Genomic DNA, 25,285 nt, shown 5'->3' with positions numbered 1-25,285 from the left:
TTTGAGTTATGCACGGTGAAACTTTATTTGTGATGTAATTAAACCGTCCTCCTCCTCGACTAGCGAAAATCACTCTAGTTAGGGCATTTTGGGTAAGATGAACTTTGTTATTTATGCTTATGATATGTTGTTTCTATTTTTGCCAAGTCTGTCTCTTTTTGTTGCTCAACTATATATGTTGCATATCATCGACTCATGTGACGATGCAGGTGCACAGATCATAGATGGCGAAGAAGTGCTATGCCAGGAGTATATATACGACAAGTGGCCAGAGTGTCAGGCCCAGGTGTACCAGTTTCCAGTTTCTGAGCGACAGGCAGTAGTTAGTTTAGGTTCACGCTAATGCGAGAGAGGGATACGAACTCATGTACTCAAAGTGATAGCTCTTCTCGCGTATATCATTGTTTAGATGGATGACGATGTATTTGCAAGTAATCGAGACTTGTATCGCTATTTTCGAGATTGATAACGAGAGACCACTTTGTGTTGGATGATGATTATGATGATGACATGATTTGATGAGACTAATTGTATGTATATGCTATGATTACATTTGTATGTGTATGATATGCTAAAGATTATTGTATAAAGCCTATTCAAATACAAAACAAATATGCAGGAAAAAAACTAATAAAACTAGTAGTAGCGAGGGGGGGGGGGGGAATTTAGCAGTAGCGCCGCCTTACCAGTAGCGCTTCCCTGTAAACAGCGCTGCAGATAATATCCGTAGCGCCCTTTTCTAAAGAGCGCTACAGATATTCATGTATAGCAGTAGCATGGGACAACAGGTGCTACTGCTATACGTTAGTTGTAGCGCCTTATTAGTAGCGCCGGTCCCCGCGCTACTGAGAGGCCCAAAACCCGCGCTGCTGCTAGGCTTTTCCCTAGTAGTGTTCCTTTCATCGTGAACTTGTGCGCAATATCAATACAACTATCTCTCCAGCTAGTGTTGTGTTCTACCTTGAAGTATTACTATCTTTTCTGTCGAGAATGTTGTGGGGATTGCTCCACCTCTTAGAAATTCTTGGTATAATGATACTTATCACCACCACCATTCTTCCTTGGTCCCCATGTTGTTTTTAACCAGGATACCAATATGCTAACGATGATGTTTGAATTATTTACTTCTAGCAACCCTATTGCTTAGAAGTTAACAATCGACGGTTCGTTCTTAGACTATTGGTTATTGAATCGTCACTCTAACATTGATCTTGCTTCCTAAGGCCATATTTCAGGCACACCTTTATACTAATGATTGATGGTGTATGTTTTCCTCGAGCATGCAACATTATATCATTTGAATTGACAAGTGTCATCTTCTTGTTCACATTATTTTGGAAATCCATCCGTTTGGAATTCTCGATGAATTGTTGCTGAGCCCATCAGCCACCTCCTCATCCCCTCCTTGGTTTAATGATGAGCTATTGTTTCAGGAACCCGCTCCCATAGTTCATTTCCCGATAATCTTGCAATGTTATTTCATCGATTTGTGTTGCACCTTTTCTTCTCGGACATCCTGAGTCTGAGGTATCATGACACCAATCGGATCTGAATCTCGGTCAGATTTGAGGGTTGGGACAACTTTCCAGGAGTTATGGTGTTGGTCCTTTGATGACCCGGTAATATGATGTCATGCCTAGAACCCCCCTGGCTGGAGGACCTATCATTATAATTTCTTTTCCAAGGATAACCATTCTTCCTGGAGGAAATTGTAAGTCTTATTTTATAAGTTGCTCCTGATGGATCATTTTGGTTAGTTATCCAAACACCGTTGTATGGGTAACATCTTGATTAATCCTTGCCTCTTATCTGAATGGTTGGGTACTTGCTCTCCTACCCTGTATGCCATGTTCTGCTTGTACATGGGAAGGATATACTCCTAATAATTGTGTGAAATCACAATTTTCCTTTACATTGTTCTGTTTAATCTGATAATCATGTTTTCGTTTCCATTCTTTTGTTTAACCTTTCCTGAATCTGACTTAACTGAGAAGAGATAATTCCCTGCTTAGGTAGGCACCTTGTTGTACCACTCTGTCTGTAAGACCCTGTTACTATTGTTGATGACATTCCGGTAACCACCGATGGGTGATAACTTTGCCAATTGGTTCACCTCGTTCAACAAGCAGGAAAGTTGCTCTCTTCGTTCCCCGTCCTTGGTACCAATATTTTTGCCGGCATAGGTGACAAGCTATTCACTGACATGCCTCCATGTCGCGACTGTGCAAGATGTCACCACCCTTCCTACTTTCAACCCACGTGGTGGGCCCATAACCCACAGGTCCCGGGATCGAAACCTGACTCTTCTTTACAACCCGGATTCTAATGTATCCTTTGCACCTGGCTTCGTATGTGATTCACGAGCTAAATGCTATACCATTATTCATCCTGGAATCAAATATAATGTTATTCTCGTTGTTCAAACCCCCATTCCAGCTTTTGTATAGTCATCGAATGATTGCCTACCCATTTGAAACTTTGGTACCATCGTATATTGCACTCAACGAATTCACTGAAATAAAACTTGTGGGGTACCTTGTGTATTTTCCAGTGAGTTCATTGTCAGATGCCCAGCTTTGGGGAGATGCGTTCTTTCGGAGTTTTTCCCCTTGGTCGCGTTCATAGGACGACAGAGATCTCGAAGAAAGGATGACGACTTGATTATGGTGACTTGAAGCAGAGAAATGAAGACATCAATGAAAGGGATCAACCTCTTCAAAAGGGAACCAAGGCTGAGAACACTCGCTAGAGTTTCATAATCAGAACCTTCCCCCTTTACTTCGCCTCTTAAATCTCGAGACGAGATTTCTTGTAGTGGAGGAGATTTGTGACGTCCGGATATTTAAGCTATAGTGATCCCCGGTAAATGATGCCACGTCACCTCGGTTATTGTTATTAATCTTGCGTTAGTTCAAAACTGGTTCAAATCTAAATTTGAATTAAAGTCTAACGATAGAAGTTTTAAAAAATTAAAACTAAAATGTTCGGATTGTGCCAAATAATGCATAAGTAATTATGGTGAAAAAACACACTTCCGTAAAGAATTCAAATACACTAAAATAATTAAAACAATTGTGAAAACAATTAAACAAGTGCCTATTGAAATTTATGAAATATTAAAACTATATTATTATGGGTTAAGAATTAGTCTGATAGTAGTTTGTTTATAAATACAAGTTTAGGTGCTAGTGGTACATTTTATAGAACTAAACGTAAAAGAAACTGGAAATAAAATAGAAAAGAAAATATGGAAAAGGAGAAGACAAAGTGGTAAACAAAAAAAGAAGGGCAAAGCCCCCTCTCCCTGGGCCAAATGGCCCAGCTGGCCGAAGCTTGCCCACTCGGTCGGCCCAGCCGCCTAGGCCTATATGGCCCTCCCCACCCAAAATCCTAACCCCCCGAACCACCGCCCACTCGTCCCGCACGATCCCTTCCCCACTCCCTCTTGTTTCTCCAGCGCCGCCGCGCTCCCCGCGTTGGAGCCCCATCCCGCCGGCGCCCACCCCCGAGTGGATCTGGATCGGGGGCAACCGGCGCCCCCGACCCGTCGCACGCCATTGCCCCACCGCCCTCGTCACCGGCGGCCTGAACGCCGCCCCGATCTCGTCGCCCCCGACCCGAGCCGCCACGACATCACCGGACTTCGCCGGATCACTTCCCCGGCCTCGCCCTCACAGGACCACCTCGACCCCCCGCTGCCTAACCCCTACCGCCCCAGTGAGCTCCCTCTCTCCTCTCTCCCCTGCGCACCATGCCTCTCCCCCGCGCTCGGCTCCACCGCCCGCTGTCGCCCGCGGACAGCCGCACCCGGCCAACCCTACGGAGCCCCGCCCGCATGTATCACTCCGACACCCCGCTTCTGGCCTCCTTTCCATGCCCTGGCCTGGTCCTGCATCCGCGCCTCGCGCCCTACGACCTCCCATGCCTACCGTCGACCACGGCGCCACGACCTCCTTATGGCGCCTGCTGCTGGCTCGCCCGCCTTGCTGGCTTGCCTCACTCCGGTGCTGCCCGCGCAACCTTGCTGTGCTACTGCTGCCTCTGCACTTTGTGGCCACGTCCGTGCTGCCGCATCCTGCCACGCCGCTCCCCTGGAGCCGCGCCCGCCCGACCCCGCCACCACCCTCACCGTTGCTAGCCAGCACCACCGCCGCCCCGCGCCAGTGCTGCCGTGCTGCTGTTGCCCTTCCCCTGTGGCTGCTGCAGCTCGCTGCGGTGGCCACTGGGGCCCCGCTGTGCCGCAGATGGCCTGCGCAAGCGCCCTGCCGTGCTGGCGCCCATGCACCCTGCGCCCATTAACCGCTAATGTCGGCGCCCTCTAAAGACCCCCTCCCCCCGTGCCGATGACAAGCGGGGCCCAGCCCCTGAAATGTTTTTTTAAGAATTAAAAAAAGAATACTAATTAAAAATATTAACTAATTAATTAACTTAATTAATCCTATTAATTAATCTAATTAACTCTGTTAATTAACCTTAATTACCTAATTAGATAAACAGTCAATGACAGACGGGCCCCATTGCCATTTTGACCGGTAAACGGTCAACGCTGACTGCTGATGTCACGCTGACGTCATGGCGATGCAATAAACATTTTATAATTAAATTAATTCTGTTAATTCTAAAAATGAATTAAAACTTTTAAAACTTAATATTAAAGAATCTGTAACTCGGATCAAAAAACTTTATACATGAAAGCTGCTCCGAACGACGAGACGAATCCGGGTACGCAGCCCGTTCGTCCTCCATGCGTCCCTAGCATAGAGAACCTACAACATTTCACCTCCGGTTCATCTGTCCAAAAACGCGAAACACCGGGGATACTTTCCCGGATGTTTCCCCCCTTTGCCAGTACCACCTACTGCCGCGTAAGGGCACACCTAGCACCGCTCATTGTCATTTCATGCATCGTCATGCTTATGTTTGCATTATATTTATTGTTTCTTCCCCCTCTTCTCTCCGGTAGACTACGAGACCGACGCTACTGCTGCCCCGTTCGACTACGAAGTTAACGACCCCTCCTTCTTGCCAGAGCAACCAGGCAAGCCCCCCCCCCCTTGATCACCAGATATCGCCTATTTTTCCTCTACTACTTGCATTAGAGTGGTCTGATGACCCACAAGTGTAGGGGATCTATCGTAGTCCTTTCGATAAGTAAGAGTGTCGAACCCAATGAGGAGCAGAAGGAAATGACAAGCGGTTTCCAGTAAGGTATTCTCTGCAAGCACTGAAATTGTAGGTAACAGATAATTTTGTGATAAGGTAATTTGTAACGGGTAACAAGCAATGAAAGTAAATAAGGTGCAGCAAGATGGCCCAATCCTTTTTGTAGCAAAGGACAAGCCTGGACAAGTTCTTATATAGAGAAAAGCGCTCCCAAGGACACATGGGAATTATCGTCAAGCTAGTTTTCATCACGTTCATATGATTCGCGTTCGTTACGTTGATAATTTGATATGTGGGTGGACCGGTGCTTGGGTACTGCAATTTCTTGGACAAGCATCCCACTTATGATTAACCCCTATTGCAAGCATCCGCAACTACAAAAGAAGTATTAAGGTAAATCTAACCATAGCATGAAACATGTGGATCCAAATCAGCCCCTTACGAAGCAACGCATAAACTAGGGTTTAAGCTTCTATCACTCTAGCAACCCATCATCCACTTATTACTTCCCAATGCCTTCCTCTAGGCCCAAACAATAGTGAGGTGTCATGTAGTCAACGTTCACATAACACCACTAGAGGAGAGACAACATACATCTCATCAAAATATCGAACGAATACCAAATTCACATGACTACTTATAGCAAGACTTCTCACATGTCCTCAGGAACAAACGTAACTACTCACAAATAATATTCATGTTCATAATCTGATGGGTATTAATATGCATTAAGGATCTGAACATATGATCGTCCACCGAATAAACCAACTAGCATCAACTACAAGGAGTAATCAACACTACTAGCAACCCACAGGTACCAATCTAAGGTTTTGAGACAAAGATTGGATACAAGAGATGAACTAGGGTTTGAGAGGAGATGGTGCTAGTGAAGATGTTGATGGAGATTGACCCCCTCCCGATGAGAGAATCGATGGTGATGACGATGGTGATGATTTCCCCCTCCTGGAGGGAAGTTTCCCCGGCAGAACAGCTCCACCGGAGCCCTAGATTGGTTCCGCCAAGGTTCCGCCTCGTGGCAGCGGAGTTTCTTCTCGAAAGCTTGCTTATGATTTTTTCTAGGGCAAAAGACTTCATATAATAGAAGATGGCTACCGGAGGGCTGCCAGGGGGGGCCACAAGGCAGGGGCGCGCCCAGGGGGTAGGGCGCGCCCCCACCCTCGTGGACGGTGGGTGGCCCTCCTCTGGTATTTCTTTCGCTCAGTATTTTTATTAAATCCAAGAATGGCTTTCGTTGAGTTTCAGGACTTTTGGAGTTGTGCAGAATAGGTCCCTAATATTTTCTCCTTTTCCAGCCCAGAATCCCAGCTGCCGGCATTCTCCCTCTTCATGTAAACCTTGTAAAATAAGAGAGAATGGGCATTAGTATTGTGACATAACGTGTAATAACAGTCCATAATGCAATAAATATTGATATAAAAGCATGATGCAAAATGGACGTATCAACTCCCCCAATCTTAGACCTCGCTTGTCCTCAAGCGGAAGCCGATATCGAAAAATATGTCCACATATTTAGAGATAGAGGTGTCGATAAAAATAAAATACGGACATGAGGGCATCATGATCATTCTTATAACAACAACATAAATATATTTTGTCATATGAGTTCTTAGGCTCAAGTAATATTCTATCCACAATGTCAAGTATGAATTAGAAACTTCATTGAGCACCAACAAATTATGATCTTGGTCATTAAAGCAATTGAAGTTTATCATAATATCGGAAAGAGTCAATATAAGAGCTTTTCAGCAAGTCCACATACTCAACTATCATTTAGCCTTTCAAAATTGCTAACACTCACGCAATACTTATGGGTATGGAGTTTTAATCAGACATAAAGAAAGATAGGGGCTTATAGTGTTGCCTCCCAACCTTTTACCTCAAAGGGTAATGTCAACAATAATAGTTCATGCTAACTTACATCCAATTGGATATATATATATATATATCAGGATCTTTCCAACATAAGGTGCTTGCCAAAGGATAAAATATAAAAAGGAAGGGTGAAGATCACCATGACTCTTACATAAGGTATAAGATAAAAAGTAAAATATAGGCCCTTCGCAGAGGGAAGCAGAGGTCTTCATGTGCTTTTTGGTTGGATGCACGAAATCTTAATGCAAAAGAACGTCACTTTATATTGCCACTTGTGATACAGACCTTTATTATGAAGTCCGTCGTTTTTGTTGCTTCCATATCACAAGATCGTATAAAGCTTATTTTCTCCACACTAATAAGTCATACATAATTAGAAAGCAATTTTAATTACATGCAACATGACAACTTACTTGAAGGATCTTACTCAATCCATAGGTAGATATGGTGGACTCTCATGGCAAAACTGGGTTTAAGGATATTTGGAAGCACAATTAGTATCTCTACTTCGTGCAAGGAATTTGGCTAGCATGAGGGGGAAAGGCAAGCTCAACATGTTGGATGATCCATGACAATATACTTTAATTCAGATATGAGAAAACATAACCCATTACGTTGTCTTCCTTGTCCAACATCAACTCTTTAGCATGTCATACTTTAATGAATGCTCACAATCATAAAAGATGTCCAAGATAGTATATTTATATGTGAAAACATCTCTATCTTTATTACTTCCTATTAATTGCAACGATGACCAAAACTATGTTTGCCAACTCTCAACAACTTTTAATCATGATACTCTTTATTGAAGTCATTACTCTCCATAAGATCAATATGATCTCTTTATTTCTTTTTATTCTTTTATTCCCTCAAGATCATAGCAAGGTAGCAAAGCCCTTGACTCAACATTAATCTTTATTATATATAGCTCACAGACTCGATTACATAGAGGGATCATAAGGCAAAACTCAAAACTAAATCATGCCAAAACTTTATTCTACTAGACAAGATATTACTAAAAGGGTCGAACTAAGTAAAACGATAAAGATAGGAGTGTGATGGTGATATGATACTGGGGCCCCTTCCCCAAGCTTGGCAGTTGCCAAGGGGAGTGCCCATACCCCTAAAATTATGTCTCCTTTGCTGGTGAAGAAGGTGGTGATGATGATGGATAGTCGCACATCGAGCGTAGGAGCTCTTCCAATTTGCGGATAATGCCCTTGAGTGCGACAATATGGTCCTTCAACAAAATATTTTCATGTGTGAGATACTTGTTTTGTATGCGAGCTAACTCAATCATCTTGAAAGCTTCAATCCCAGTAGGGGTAAAGAGGTCAGGAAGAGGTTGGATGTCTTCTTCTTCTCCCGTTGGAGCTTGATCCTCTATGACCTTCTTTGTCTCATCCTCCTTGTTAATCTCTCCGGGTTCTTCTCTCTTCAGCTCTATCTTCAATAGCCAAGCATCCTTGTCTTCATTGTTGGAGGGGGGTGACGTCATGATGCCTGGCCTTGACAAATCTGAGAGAAAACAGCTCGAAACAAAGACAGAGGATATTTGCATGATACGGTGGTCAAAACCTTCGGGAGATTATATAATGACTTTTTACCGACCAAAAGAAGTATCGTACAAGAAAACGGAGTCCGGAGAGCACATGAGGTGCCCACGAGGAAGGGGGCGTGCCGAGGGGGTAGGGCGCGCCCTCCACCCTCGTGGACGCCTCGTGTCCTTCCCGGACTACTTCTTATTTTCCTATTTTCTTAAATATTCCAAAACGGAGAAAAATTCCTATTAGAACTGTTTTGGAGTCGGTTTACTTACCGTACCACATACCTATTCCTTTTCAAAGTCTAAAACATTCTGGAAAGTGTCCCTTATGTACTCCTCTGGGGTTACAGTTTTAATAACATTAGTTTCAACATTTATCAGGTTACCTGAGATATAATGTTTGATTCTTTGACCGTTCACCACCTTCGGATTCGTGCCTTCGAAGTCGTTGATTTTTATGGCACCGGAGCGATAGACCTCCTCGATAACATAAGGGCCTTCTCATTTAGAGAGAAGTTTTCCTGCAAAAAATCTTAAACGAGAGTTGAAAAGCAACACATAATCACCTACATTAAACTCACGCTTTTGTATCCTTTTGTCATGCCATCTTTTAACTTTTTCTTTAAACAATTTGGCATTCTCGTAGGCATGAGTTCTCCATTCATCAAGTGAGCTAATGTCAAATAACCTCTTCTCACCGGCAAGTTTGAAATCATAATTGAGCTCTTTAATGGCCCAATATGCCTTATGTTCTAGTTCTAGAGGTAAGTGACATGCTTTTCCATAAACCATTTTATATGCAGATATACCCATAGGATTCTTATATGCAGTTCTATAAGCCCATAATGCAGCATCAAGTTTCTTGGACCAATTCTTCGTAGATCTATTGACAGTCTTTTGCAAAATTAATTTGAGCTCTCTATTACTCAATTCTACTTGACCACTAGACTGTGGGTGATAAGGAGATGCAATTCTATGATTAACATCATACTTAGCAAGCATTTTACGAAAAGCACCATGAATAAAATGTGAACTACCATCAGTCATTAAATATCTAGGGACTCCAAACCTCAGAAAAATAACTTCTTTTAGCAACTTAATAGAGGTATTATGATCAGCACTACTAGTTGGAATAGCTTCTACCCACTTAGTAACGTAATCAACAACAACTAAAATATGTGTATACCCATTAGAGGAAGGAAGTAGTTGAGGGAGTCCTAGATTAGGGGGTCCTCGGACAGCCGAACTATATGCTTATGCCGGACTGTTGGACTATGAAGATACAAGATTGAAGACTTCGTCCCGTGTTCGGGTGGGACTCTCCTTTGCATGGAAGGCAAGCTTGGCAATTCAGATATGTAGATTTCCTTCTCTGTAACCGACTCTGTGTAACCCTAGCCCTCTCCGGTGTTTATATAAACCAGAGGGTTTAGTCCGTAGGACAACAACAATCAGAATCATAGGCTAGCTTCTAGGGTTTAGCATCTACGATCTCGTGGTAGATCAACTCTTGTAATACTCATATCATCAAGATCAATCAAGCAGGAAGTAGGGTATTACCTCCATAGAGAGGGCCCGAACCTGGGTAAACATCATGTCCCCCGCCTCCTGTTACCATTAGCCTTAGACGCACAGTTTGGGACCCCCTACCCGAGATCCGCCGGTTTTGACACCGACATTGGTGCTTTCATTGAGAGTTCCGCTGTGACGTCGAAAATAGGTTTGATGGCTCGCCTTGTTATCAAGGACAACATCGCCTCGGGGGAGCCCTGGCTTTAGCACAAAACCTCCGACTAGGCGGCTTCGTCATGACCGCTCGTTCGGTCACCATGCCGACAATGACTTCTCGGGTCATCGAAAACAACCTCCACGTCAGCTCGGAATACGCAGAGCGGATGCATCCGATGGAACTTTTGTCCTTGAATGAGCTCTTGGATCGCATCGCCGCCTTGGGAGTTGCTACCGACTATGATCGGATTGGTCTTAAACCCGATCAAGGAGAGATTAACTCTCCGCCGGTCACCCATCAAATAGCGGTGGTGGAGGAGCAACGCACCGACTCTTTCTCTATTTTGAGGATGAACTATGTTCGGATTCTTGAGCTCTCTGAGCCGGATACCCACTTGCGGGAGGACTTGACCCAAGCTCTGAATTTAGAATCAGACAGCGGGCTAGAAAAATTGGGCAACATCCCAGAACCTGAACTACCAAGTTCGGAAATTCCTCTGCCTATGGGTATCGGATCGGGTCAGGGTTCGGACATAAATCCACCCACCCACCCAGACACAAGCGACCTTTCCCACATTAGAAAACAATCCCAAGAGACAGTACATCACTTTTAGGCCATATTCCTCCTTGTAATGAGCAAGGTTAAGGATTGTCGCAGGAAGACGCAATCTCATTTTTTGCAAAAAATGCACGTACAAGGGAATCCTTAACGCCATAAGTCGCCTTAGTACAGAAGTACTGTGCGATGGAAAGCGCCTAGAAAACCCAGGCAAAATTCTGGGATCCTCCGGCTCTCACTAAACCTCTTGTCCGAACCAAAAGGGTGCACTCTCGCAGGTCACCCGATCCAATCACAAAGAAACAAAAGCCCACTACAGAGCGTGGAACCGTATTGGACGGATGGCTCAACAGGCCATGCAAAATTCACACCACACCGGATACCATACCAACACACAGCCTTAGAGCATGTTGGATACTTTGACAGGTGGCCAAGAGCGGCGAGGATCTCCTCATTAACAATACCACAGAGCATCATCCCACAAAAAACAACAATACAGTTTTGACAGTCTTCAAGACTTTCGCCTTGAATAACAGGCGCAAGAGAGCACTCCGCGGCCTCGCCGAAGTCTGCCATGTAGCAGCAACAAATCCCCGGAATGACACGGCCATAACCTTTAACGCTAGTGACAAACCTCAATTCCGAACAGTCCGAGCACCAGCCGCTTTGGTCCTTAGTCCAATTGTGGACGGCTTCCATCTTACTAAAGTGCTCATGGACGACGGCAGCGGATTAAACCTCATCTACGAGGAAACTCTCAACAAAATGGAAATAGACAAGAGCCGCATTGAGCAAAGTAGCACGACCTTCCAAGGAATTATCCCTAGTCGGGAGGCACGATGTGTGGGAAAAATCACACTCGATGTGGTATTCGGCACGCCGAAAAATTACAGGTCCGAAGAGATAACATTCCAAGTGGCCCCGTTCAGTAGTGGATACCACGCCCTTTTAGGGCGGGACGCATTCGCGAGCTTCCAAGCTATACCCCATTATGGGTACATGAAGCTCAAGATGCCCGGGCCCAACAGAATCATAACTCTAGCAAGTGATCTGGACATAGCACTTCACGCCGAAAATAAAACCACCGCCCTGGCCCTCGAGGCATTATCCGAAGCCCTCGCGGCTGAAGAATTAACTGCATTACGCTCCATAGTGGATAGGGATGACGTGATACTCGATAAGAGATCCAACTCCACCTCTTTCAAACCTGCGGGCGAAATCATCAAATTCCATGTCCACCCAATGGACTCTACAAAAACAGCAACTATCTGGGCACAGTTGAACCCCACAATCGACGCCACACTTCAACCATTCTTACGCGAGAATTGGGACATTTTCGCCTGACACCCTTCAGATATGCCAGGGATCACACACAGGCTAGCCGAGCATAGCCTCAACATATTGAAGGGATACAAGCTAGTCAAGCAGACAGTACGACACTTTTCAGAGCCTAAACGACAGGCTATGGGAGAGGAGCTAGCCAAGTTACTCGAAGCCGGATTCATCAGAGAAATAAAACACCCGGACTGGCTAGCAAACCTGCTGATGGTACGAAAGAAGGATAAATCCTAGCGCCTATGTGTCGATTTCAAGGACCTCAATAAGGCTTGCCCCAAGGATCCCTTCCCCCTCCCACGCATTGATCAAATCATCGACGCTACCGCAGGACACGACCCATTGTGTTCCCTCGACGCATACTCCAGATACCATCAAATCAAGATGGCGGAGTCCGATCAAGCCGCAACGGCATTCATCACCCCATACGGCCCTTTATGTTTCAACACCATGCCTTTTGGGCTCAAAAACGCCGGTCCAACCTACCAACGCATGATTCAGACATGCCTAGAAAACAAATCGGCAAAACAGTGGAGGCATACATGGAAAATGTGGTCATCAAGACCAGACACGTCGAATCTTTAATAGACGACCTGAGGCTCACGTTCGACAACCTCCAAACATATGACATCAAGCTCAATCCGAAAAAGTGTGTTTTTGGCGTTCCCGCCGGAAAGCTCCCGGGCTTCATCGTTTCCAACAGAGGAATTGAAGCAAACCCGGCTAAAACCCGAGCTTTGTCACAGTTGGCTACCCCAACAGACCTCAAGCAAATCCACAAATTAACTGGATGCATGGCTGCCATAAGCCGCTTTATCTCCCGATTAGGAGAAAATGCACTACCCCACTATCGCCTTCTTCGACGCACCAAATACTTCGAGTGGACGGATGCGGCCATAGCCGAACTGGAAGAAATAAAGGCCCTCTTGGCCAGCAACCCAATCATGGCCGCACCAAACATTGGCGAACCCATGCTATTATATATAGCTGCAACATATCAAGTTGTAAGTGCAGTGCTCGTCGTTGAACAAGAGGAGGACGGACATAAGTTCCCGCTTCAAAAGCCGGTATACTACGTATCCACTGTCCTCACACCATGCAAGTCATGGTACACACATTATCAAAAGATAGCATACGCGGTCTTCATGGCATCCCGGAAATTACGACACTACTTTCAAGAGTGTTCAATCACGATGGCCTCTGAAGTACCACTCAACGATATAATAAATAACCACGATGCCACGGGCCGGATTGCTAAGTGGGCCATCGAGCTCCTCCCGTTTGACATTATATATAAACCATGGCAAGCCATTAAATCGCAAGTACTAGCTGACTTCGTCGCCGAATGGACAGAAGCCGAACTCCCTAAAGAGTATGGCGCATACTCAATTGGACCATGCACTTTGACGGCTCTAAGATGCTGGCTGATCTGGGAGCGGGCGTGGTCCTGACATCCCCCACCAGAGATACAGTCCAATATGTACTCCAAATACTATACACAGACTCCAACAATGCAGCCGAATATGAGGCTCTGTTGCATGGTCTTCGGATGGCAGTCTCCATGGGCATCCAATGCCTAGAAGTGCATGGGGATTCGAACCTCGCAATATCTCAAATAAATGGAGACTTCGACGCCAAAAATGGTGGCTTACCATAATGCCATCCTCAAAATGTCAGCTCGGTTCGAGGGGCTTGAATTTCATCATGTGGTCCGAGAAAACAATCAAGCGGTGGACATCCTCGCCCGCATCGGTGCTAAGCGCGACCCTGTCCCACCCAACATCTTCTTGGAAAGGCTGTTCAAGCCATCCGTGGTGTGGCAAGGGGAGACCGGCAATACTAGTCCGGATCCGACCACAACCCCAGATCCCGAACACACTGACATAATCGGAGGCTCCGCCACCAAAATAACACCTTCGGCCCATCTAATCATGGCTGTCATCGCCCCATGGACTGAACCCTTCTTAGTCTACCTAAATAGGCAAGAACTCCCCGAGGACCAAAATGAGGCACGTTGCATTGTGCGGCACTCTAAAGCCTACAAGGTCCATGAGGGAGAGCTTTATAAGAAAAGCGCTACCGGGGTACTTCAAAGATGTATCTCTGAAGAGGAAGGGCGGCAACTCTTGGTCGAAATTCATGCTAGACTCGGCGACCACCATGCCGCAGCTCGGGCCCTTGTAAGCAAGGCCTTCGGTACAGGTTTCTACTGGCCGAGAGCCCGAGCAGACGCACAGGACCTCGTCCAACATTGCGTCGGTTGCCAGCTCTTTGCCAACCAAAGCCATATGCCGCCCACTGCTCTCCAAACAATCCCCATAACTTGGCCCTTTGCAGTCTGGGGGCTCAATATGGTCGGACCCCTTAAAGGAGGAAGCCATAAGAAAAACTACTTGTTCGTCATGGTGGATAAATTAACCAAATATATAGAGGCGAAACCAGTTAAAACGTCCGAATTCGGACCTGTGATAGACTTCATATCAGGGGTCATGCACCATTACGGTGCCCCCCACAACATCATCACCGATAATGGGTCCAACTTCATAGCGAACGAGGTGAAAACTTGGTGCGGCAACATGGGCATTAAGCTCGATTACGCCTCCGTCTATCACCCCCAAACAAATGGTCAAGTCAGACGAGCAAATGGTCTTATTATGAGCAACATCAAACCCAGACTAGTGCGATCCCTAAAGGAATCAGACACGCACTGGGTCGTGGAGCTCGACTCCGTACTATGGGGGCTGCGGACCGTGCCAAATCGCACTATCGAATACACACCATTCTTGATGGTGTACAACGCAGAGGCGGTATTGCCCTGCGATATCATTCATGACTCACCTCGAGTGCGCATGTACGAAGAGAGAGAAGCTGAGCTTGATCGGCAGGACAGTTTAGATGCCCTGGAGGAGGAGTGCGACGTCACAAAAGCCCGTTCCGCATTCTATTAGCAACAGGCTCACAGGTATCAAAGCAGAGAAGTACGGGCCAAAACTTATAACATTGGCGAACTCATTCTACGCCTACCGGAGAAGAAAAAGGACAAGCTCAAGTCCATGTGGGAGGGTCCCTTCATCATTGATAAAGTTCTCACCAGAGGAGCGTACCACCTGCGTGATGCATTAGATAATCGACTCGAGCCGAACCCATGGAACGCGGCCAGACTCCGAAGATTCTACGCCTAATGCCGAACTCTGTGTTCGTCCCCTTCAATCTTTTTTTGAGTTATATCCTCTCTCTTTCTTTTTATGGCTCTAAGGCTTTAAGTGTGACTCGACTACACAGTCTTGACACGCTAAATCCTCAAGTATGCGCACTCACTATACCTGGGGGCTTCTTATACAGAAGCTTAATATAATTATCTTCCGGGCATCATGCCCACTGCATATGTGTCGCTTTTCCATATGTACCTTTTCTTCACCATTATATGCATCAATATGACTTAAGTTTTGGCTAAGCTGGGTTGCTTGACTCCTGTGTTTATGCCCTACGTTCCCGTTAGTTCGGCTAGGTCATAAGGGGAGCACCTCTGCGATTGTTACTGCCGAGTACTCCGGACGTGTACCTCAAACTGGGTGAAGCCGAAAGCTAGCATTCTTAAGGGAATATTCGGTCGGTGAAATAAATATGTTTCTTACCTATTACAATACAAACCCCCAGATGTTGCATATACTGCGTCTCTGCTCGCAGTTCGGACATGCACATTAATGCATGCGTACCCAGGGAAAGGAACCCTTAACAGAACTATTCTCCCTGAAAGATGTTTCTTACTATCCATGTAATGTAACATAGCTAGTTGGGTACTTGTCTGTTCAAGCAATTATGACCCCTACGCCTGGTCTCCATGCGTACCCCGGTTTACATAACTGAACGGGTATTCGGAAACCCTCCGGACTGTCGGGTCTGGAGGCTGAAGCGAAAAGGTCCGCGATGACAAATGATTTACAATCCGGCTAGGGACAAAATATGTCCATTGAAGTACACAGTCACTTAGACCCACATAGTTCTTCTTCTATGCCATCCAACGGGCTGTCTAGCCTACAATCCTGTTGGAAATACTTTGCGGCTAATCCTACCTGGTCATATACCACACTAACGGGAATCTCTTTCCCATCTGACCCTACAGGTCCGACCAGGGCCATGTGATTCGGATCGAGCTTGGTGTACCGTGTTTTTACCATGGCCCAAGCTTCCCTCGCACCTTGTCGATAGGCAGATGTCTTCCATAATTGGAAGCGTCGCCACACTCCCTTGAGCAGTTGTACAAGCTCTGCCATGCTTCCTGGCATGGAGGCGGATGGCCACAAGGCCTTGGCAATACCCTGCATCACCTGCTGAACTTGTTCGCGCAATTGCGAAAGCTCTTGCAGAAGATCGCCTGAGGATCCGGGCATCTCCTCTTCGGGATGACCAGTCAGTATACCTACAGACGTAACTCTATTAGCCTATTTCTTTGATGAACTATATAAAGGTTCGTTTGAGCACATACTAAAAATGCCGCGTTGAAGCCTCTGATTCTCCTTCATGAAGTCCGCAAGCTGGGCCCGAACATCTTTCAATTCCACGCCCAGCCGGGTGTTGGCATCCTTGAGATCGTTTTTCTCTCGCTTGACCCATGTAAGTACAAGCTCGCCAGCCTATAGTTGTCATTGAGCTCGTTGTTCATCCTCTTGTAGGATCTCCAGATTCACTCTGGGATTGCCTGCGGAATCTATTGTTAGATCTGCAAACATGTCGAATACCAAATGGTACACGTAATTACGTTTTTTATTGATCGAGAAAAATATTACCAGATGAGGCCTTATTGGATTCCTCCATTTCGGCAGCTGCGGCCCTTAGCTGGGCATTACACTCCTCCAGCTCTTGAGACAAATGGGTATTCTTCTCTGTAAGAACCTATTCATGCAATGATCCTTAAATCAGTTGTACCAACTGTTTCAAGTCTCAGGGGCTACTGATATACATAATTACCAGATTTTGCTTACTCGTATATCTTTTAAATATTGATATGTGGCTCTAGCAAGGCCATCTTGAGCAGCTCGGATGTACGCGTCTCCTGAGTTGAAGGCATTGAAAGCCTCTTCGGAAAAATTAGGGTCATAGAGTGCGGCCCGCCGACACCGATGATTCTTAGCGCTCTCCACCTCAGAATTTGTAGCGGATATTCTATCCGCACCCTCTGTAGGAGGACCGTCAGGTGTTGTCCCCACGTTAGCCTCCACCCTTGAGGCCGGTTCTAGAGTTCGGATGGTAGAGGCGTGACGGGCAGGATCCCTGGATATAGTCCGGTGGATGTTCTTTCTATCAAGGCACAACAGATATTATTATATTTTAAAGATGACAATCACGGAGCATGTTTTAAATCATACCTCTTCGATGGCGGCTCGGCTCTGTTCGCTTTCCTTTTAAGCCTACCCGTCTTTGGCGCCCCTTGTTGGTGAGTCTCCACGGGTTCGGCATGGCGCACCGATGGCTTTCCCTTTATAGCATAATATATGTGTGGCGGGTAAGGTGGAAAGAGGGAATCCTTTTCAAAAGATAAGTCTCCTGTTTACTTACATGTGGTGCCAGGAGGAGGCCAGGATAATTAGCGATGATGGCCACCAAGGTGCCGTCACAGCTCGCCTGGTAAAACACCCTGCCATCAAACTCCACAAATATGTCTGGATCCTCTTCGAATCCAGGGTCGAGGGCCCGGTTGTGGTCCTCTGGCTGTGGAGGCGGGTTGTGGATCTCCCTCATGGCTTTCTGCATTTCCTGTTGTGGACTAGCAAGGTGAAAATTTGCAATGAAAGACTGCGGGAAGGAATAGAGTTGAGTAAGAGATAGCGACTCACCCAGCTTGGGGGGTTGTACACAGAAAATCCATCCAGTGTCTTAATGCGGATGAACTCCTCTTCTTCTCCTTTGTATAAATCATACAGTATTTTCGCCAGAGCGGTGGCGGAGTCCGGACCTTTCCGACTGCAGAAGGTGGCATCGTCTTATCTGTTGAAGTGCCACATGGGGCGCCCCCGATACTGGAGTGGCTGCACCCCACACATTATGCATATTGACATAACCTTCATTATGGTCAATCCAGATTTGGCAAGCGTTTTTATCCTGCCCATCAATTGAAGGACCTCTCTGCTATCTTCCTCCTGGAGGCTCCGGGGACGCCAGCTATGGCGCTTCTTCAACGGAGCATTTGTAAACTCAGGAAGACCCATCCGGATAGGGTCAGGGAGGAAGACGTTCTCTATATAAAACCACTCGGAAGGCCAATCTTTGGATGTCTTTTTTGGAGTGCCGGACAGGTATTCGGTCCCCGCAATGAGCCATATTTCGGCTCCGCCCACTTGGAATATTGATCCCTCTTGAGTGCGAGGGACGAGGCAGAACAACCTCTTCCATAGCTCGAAATGAGCTTCGCAACCCAGAAACAACTCGAAAAGGGCGACATAACCCGCGATGTGCAGGATGGAGGCAGGGGTGAAATTGTGCAGCTGGAGGCCGTAGTACCCCAGGAGCCCGCAAAGGAATGGATAGATTGGAAATCTGATGCCCTCAGCAAGTAAGAGACAAGGCACACTCGCTCCCCCCTGGATGGGTTGGGAAAACTCTCCGCTTGCTCCCCGCTGTCAAAGGTGGCTAATCCGGCTCGAACGGGGACAAGATATGCAGGGGAAGAAACCCCTGGGTCTGCAACTTCACCAATTGGCCGTGGGATACAGTACAATTCTCCCAATCACCTGGCTTGGCGCTATGGGGGCGAGAGGAGGAGCTGCAGTGGCCGGCCATGATGGGATGGTCTTTTCGGGCGCGCTCTGATGAATCCTCGCTTGGGAAGATGGTGTGATTTGGATCTGAGGATCCCTGTCTCTTTAATAGACGATTTATTTACATGGTCAGGGTGGCAAGTGTAAAAATGCCCTGACTTCTCGCATTCGGTCGACACGTGGAGACTGACATTATTAAAGTACAGAAGCCAGTGAGTGCAACATTAAATGGGAAGCCAGAACTGCTCGTTACAACAGGTACTCTGGAGAATTCGGAGAAGAACCCGCCTTGCAATGCCGAAGACAATCTGCGCGACGGACTCATCATCATTGAAACCTGGTTCAGGGGCTACTGAGGGAGTCCTGGATTAGGGGGTCCTCAGACAGCCGGACTATATGCTTATGCCAGACTATTGGACTATGAAGATACAAGATTGAAGACTTCGTCCCGTGTCCGGGTGGGACTCTCCTTTGCGTGGAAGGCAAGCTTTGCAATTCAGATATGTAGATTTCCTTCTCTGTAACCGACTCTGTGTAATCCTAGCCCCCTCCGATGTCTATATAAACCGGAGGGTTTAGTCCGTAGGACAACAACAATCAGAATCATAGGCTAGCTTCTAGGGTTTAGCCTCTACGATCTCGTGGTAGATCAACTCTTGTAATACTCATATCATCAAGATCAATCAAGCAGGAAGTAGGGCATTACCTCCAGAGAGAGGGCCCGAACCTGGGTAAACATCGTGTCCCCCGCCTCCTGTTACCATTAGCCTTAGACGCACAGTTCGGGACCCCCTACCCGAGATCCGTCGGTTTTGACACCGACAATGGTCCCATATAATCAAAGCCCCAAACATCGAGTGGTTCAATAACAAGAGAATAATTCATAGGCATTTCTTGACGTCTACTAATATTACCAATTCTTTGACATTCATCACAAGACAAAACAAACTTACGGGCATCCTTGAAGAGAGTAGGCCAATAAAAACCGGGTTGCAGTACCCTATGTGCAGTTCTATCTACAGCGTGGTCTCCTCCATATGCCTCGGAGTAACACTTGCGTAGGATCTATTCCTGTTCATGCTCAGGTACACAACGTCTAATAGCACCATCTACTCCTTCTTTATAAAGGTCTGGGTCATCCCAGAAGTAATGTCTTAAATCATAGAAAAACTTTTTCTTTTGCTGGTATGTGAAACTAGGTGGTATAAATTTAGCAACAATGTAATTGGCATAATCATCATACCATGGAGTAGTACGAGAAGCATTTATGACAGCTAATTGTTCATCAAGAAAGCTATCATCAATAGGTAGTGGGTCATCAAGAACATTTTCTAACCTAGACAAGTTGTTTGCAACGGGGTTCTCAGCTCCCTTTCTATCAATAATATGCAAATCAAATTCTTGTAGCAAGAGAAACCATCTAACAAGTCTAGGTTTAGCATCTTTCTTTTCCATAAGATATTTAATAGCAGCATGATCAGTGTGAACAGATACTTTAGAATCAACAATATAAGGTCTGAACTTATCACAATAAAATACAACTGCTAAAAATTCTTTTTCAGTACTAGCATAATTTCTCTGGGCACTGTTTAAAGTCTTACTAGCATATTGAATAACATTTAGTTTCTTATGAACTCTTTGCCCTAGAACAGCACCTACAGCATAATCACTAACATCACACATAATTTCAAAGGGTAAATTCTCATCAGGTGGCTCAACAATAGGTGCAGAAATCAAAGATTTCTTAAGTATCTCGAATGCTTCCACAAAATCATCATCGAAGACAAAGGGAATATCTTTTTGTAAGAGATTAGTCAGAGGCCTAGAAATTTTAGAGAAGTCTTTAATGAACCTCCTATAAAAACCGGCATGACCAAGGAAACTTCTTATACCTTTAGTGTCCTTGGGACACGACATCTTTTCAATAGCATCAACTTTAGCCTTGTCAACTTCAATACCTCTTCCAGAAATTTTATGCCCCAAGACAATACCTTCATTAACCATAAAGTGGCACTTTTCCCAATTCAAGACAAGACTAGTATCTTTGCATCTCTGCAAAACTTGATCAAGGTTGCTTAAGAAATCATCAAAAGAAGATCCATAAACAGAGAAATCATCCATGAAAACCTCAACAATCTTTTCACAAAAATTAGAAAATATAGCCATCATGCATCTTTGAAAGGTAGCAGGTGCATTACATAAACCAAAAGGCATACGTCTATAAGAAAAGTACTGAAAGGGCAAGTAAAAGTGGTCTTTTCTTGATCCTCTGCTGACACAGGTATTTGAGAGAAACCAGAGTAACCATCTAAAAAGCAAAAATGTGTATGCTTAGATAATCTTTCTAGCATTTTCTCAATAAAAGGCAGAGGGTAATGATCCTTTTTAGTAGCTTTATTTAATTTGAGAAAATCAATTACCATCCTATAACCTGTAACAATTCTTTGTGGGATCAATTCATATTTATCATTAGGAATGACAGTAATACCTCCCTTCTTAGGGACTCCATAGACAGGACTTACCCACTGACTATCAGCAACAGGATAAATTATACCTGCCTCCAGGAGCTTTAGTATTTCCTTTCTTACCACTTCTTTCATCTTAGGATTCAACCGTCGTTGGTGATCAATAACTGGTTTGGCGTCTTTGTCAAATTTTATTTTGTGTTGGCATAGAGTGGGACTAATACCCTTAAGATCATCAAGAGTATATCCAATAGCAGCGCGGTGCTTCTTCAAAGTTTTCGATAATCTTTCCTCTTCCTGCTCTGAAAGGTTAGCATTAATAATAATAGGATATATCTTCTTTTCATCAAGATAAGCATATTTAAGAGTATCAGGTAATGGTTTAAGCTCAAACACGGGATCACCCTTGGGTGGTGGAGGATCCCCTAGGATTTCAACAGGCAAGTTGTGTTTCAAAATAGGTCCCTGTTTAAAGAATACTTCATCTATCTCCCTTCTTTCATTCATAAACATATCATTTTCATGGTCTAGCAAATATTGTTCTAAAGGATCATTAGGAGGCACGACAATAGAAGCAAGACCAATAATTTCATCCTTACTAGGCAATTCTTTATCATGGGGTTGTCTATGAAACTTAGCAAAATTAAACTCATGAGACATATCCCCCAAACCAATAGTAACAACATCCTTTTCGTAGTCTATCTTAGCATTAACAGTGTTCCAGAAGGGTCTACCAAATATAATGGGACAAAAGTCATCTTGTGGGGAACCAAGAACAAGAAAATCAGCAGGACATTTAACTTTCCCACACAAGACTTCAACATCTCTAACAATCCCAAATGCTAAAATAGTATCTCTATTTGCAAGCTTAATTGTAACATCAATTTCTTCTATCTTAGCAGGTGCAATATCATGCATAATTTCTTTGTATAAGGAATGAGGTATTGCACTAGCACTATCACCCATATCACACAAGCCATGATAACAATGATCTCCTATTTTAACAGAAATAACAGGCATGCCTACAACAGGTCTATGTTTCTTAGCATCGGGTCTAGCAATTCTAGCAGCTGCATCATAGAAATAAATAACATGCCCATCAATATTATCAGCCAAGAGATCTTTAACCATAGCAATACTAGGTTCAACTTTAATTTGCTCAGGTGGTGTATATGTTCTAGTATTACTCTTACGAACCATAGTTGAAGCTTTAGCATGATCCTTTATCCTAACAGGGAAGGGTGGTTTCTCAATATAAGTAGCAGGAACAATAGGATCATTATAAGTGATAGTCTTTTCTTCAACTGTAATAGGTGCAACTACTTTTACTTCGGTGAGAGGAGTATATTTAAACCACTTCTCCTTAGGGAGGTCAACATGAGTAGCAAATGATTCACAGAAAGAAGCTACTATCTCAGAGTCAAGTCCATATTTAGTGCTAAATTCACGAAAAGCATCGGTATCCATAAAAGATTTAACACAATCAAACTTAGGTGTCATACCTGACTCCTTACCTTCGTCGAGATCCCAATCTTCAGAGTTGCGTTTAATTATTTCCAATAAATTGCATCTGAATTAAATACTCTTCATCATAAAGGAACCAATACAAGAAGTATCGAGCATGGAGCGATTGTTGAGAGAAAGCCGAGCATAATTTTTTTGAATAATCATTTATCTTGAGAGCTCATGATTGGGGCATGAATATAACATTGACTTAAGCCTCCCCCAAGCTTGAGCGATTCTTTCTCCTTCGTGAGGCCAATATATATATATATATATATATATATATATATATATAATTACAATCACCATGAATAAGATGCATAGGATAAAACTTCTGGTGAAATTCTAATTTCAATCGTTTTTAGTTCCATGATCCCATATCATCACATAGCCTATACCATGTCAATGCCTCTCCCTTCAAAGATAAAGGGAAGACCTTCTTCTTGATAATATCATCGGGCATACCTGCAAGCTTAAATAATCCACAAACTTCATCCACATAGATTAGGTGTAAATCGTGATGCAATGTTCCATCTCCTACAAAGGGATTAGCTTACAGTTTCTCTATCATACCCGAAGGAATTTCAAAGTAAACATTTTCAGTAGGTTTAGTAGGTTGAGGAGAAACTCTTTGCTCTTCTGGTCGGGGTGAAGATACCCCGAACAAGCCCCTCAAAGGATTATGTTCCATAGTAACAAGTGACAGTAAATTTCAGCACACTATATAAATTTTTCCTTACCAAGTTCCACTCACCAAAGGCGCTTCATTCCCTGACAATGGTGCCATAAAAGAGTCTTGATGACCCACAAGTGTAGGGGATCTATCGTAGTCCTTTAGATAAGTAAGAGAGTCGAACCCAACAAGGTGCAGAAGGAAATGACAAGCGGTTTTCAGTAAGGTATTCTCTACAAGCACTGAAATTGTAGGTAACAGATAGTTTTGTGATAAGGTAATTTGTAACGGTAACAAGCAATGAAAGTAAATAAGGTGCAGCAAGATGGCCCAATCCTTTTTGTAGCAAAGGACAAGCCTGGACAAGTTCTTATATAGAGAAAAGCGCTCCCGAGGACACATGGGAATTATCGTCAAGCTAGTTTTCATCACGTTCATATGATTCGCGTTCGTTACTTTGATAATTTGATATGTGGGTGGACCGGTGCTTGGGTACTGCCATTTCTTGGACAAGCATCCCACTTATGATTAACCCCTATTGCAAGCATCCGCAACTACAAAAGAAGTGTTAAGGTAAACCTAACCATAGCATGAAACATGTGGATCCAAATCAGCCCCTTACGAAGCAACGCATAAACTAGGGTTTAAGCTTCTATCACTCTAGCAACCCATCATCCACTTATTACTTCCCAATGCCTTCCTCTAGGCCCAAAAAATGATGAAGTGTCATGTAGTCGAAGTTCACATAACACCACTAGAGGAGAGACAACATACATCTCATCAAAATATCGAACGAATACCAAATTCACATGACTACTTATAGCAAGACTTCTCCCATGTCCTTAGGAACAAACGTAACTACTCACAAATCATATTCATGTTCATAATCAGAGGGGTATTAATATGCATTAAGGATCTTAACATATGATCTTCCACCGAATAAACCAACTAGCATCAACTACAAGGAGTAATCAACACTACTGGCAACCCACAAGTACCAATCTGAGGTTTTGAGACAAAGATTGGATACAAGAGATGAACTAGGGTTTGAGAGAGATGGTGCTGGTGAAGATGTTGATGGAGATTGACCCCCTCCCGATGAGAGGATCGATGGTGATGACGATGGTGATGATTTCTCCCTCCCGGAGGGAAGTTTCCCCGGCAGAACAGCTCCACCGGAGCCCTAGATTGGTTCCGCCAAGGTTCCGCCTCGTGGTGGAGGAGTTTCATCCCGAAAGCTATCTTATGATTTTTCCAGGGTAAAGGATTTCATATACCAGAAGATGGCTACCGGAGGGCTGCCAGGGGGCCGACAAGGCAGGGGGCGCGCCCAGGGGGGTAGGGCGCGCCCCCCACCCTCATGGACGATGGGTGGCCCCCCTCTAGTATTTCTCCCGCTCACTATTTTTTATTAAATCCAAAAATGACTTTCGTGGAGTTTCAGGACTTTTGGAGTCGTGCAGAATAAGTCTCTAATATTTGCTCGTTTTCCAGCGTAGAATCCCAGCTGCCGGCACTCTCCCTCTTCATGTAAACGTTGTAAAATAAGAGAGAATAGGCATAAGTATTGTGACATAATGTGTAATAACAGTACATAATGCAATAAATATCGATATAAAAGCATGATGCAAAATGGACATATCATAGCATGTTACTGTTCGGTTA

This window comes from Triticum aestivum, chromosome 7B (assembly GCF_018294505.1).
Source record: "Triticum aestivum cultivar Chinese Spring chromosome 7B, IWGSC CS RefSeq v2.1, whole genome shotgun sequence".
In the NCBI taxonomy this organism is placed as follows: domain Eukaryota; kingdom Viridiplantae; phylum Streptophyta; class Magnoliopsida; order Poales; family Poaceae; genus Triticum; species Triticum aestivum.
This window is presented reverse-complemented; position numbering follows the sequence as displayed.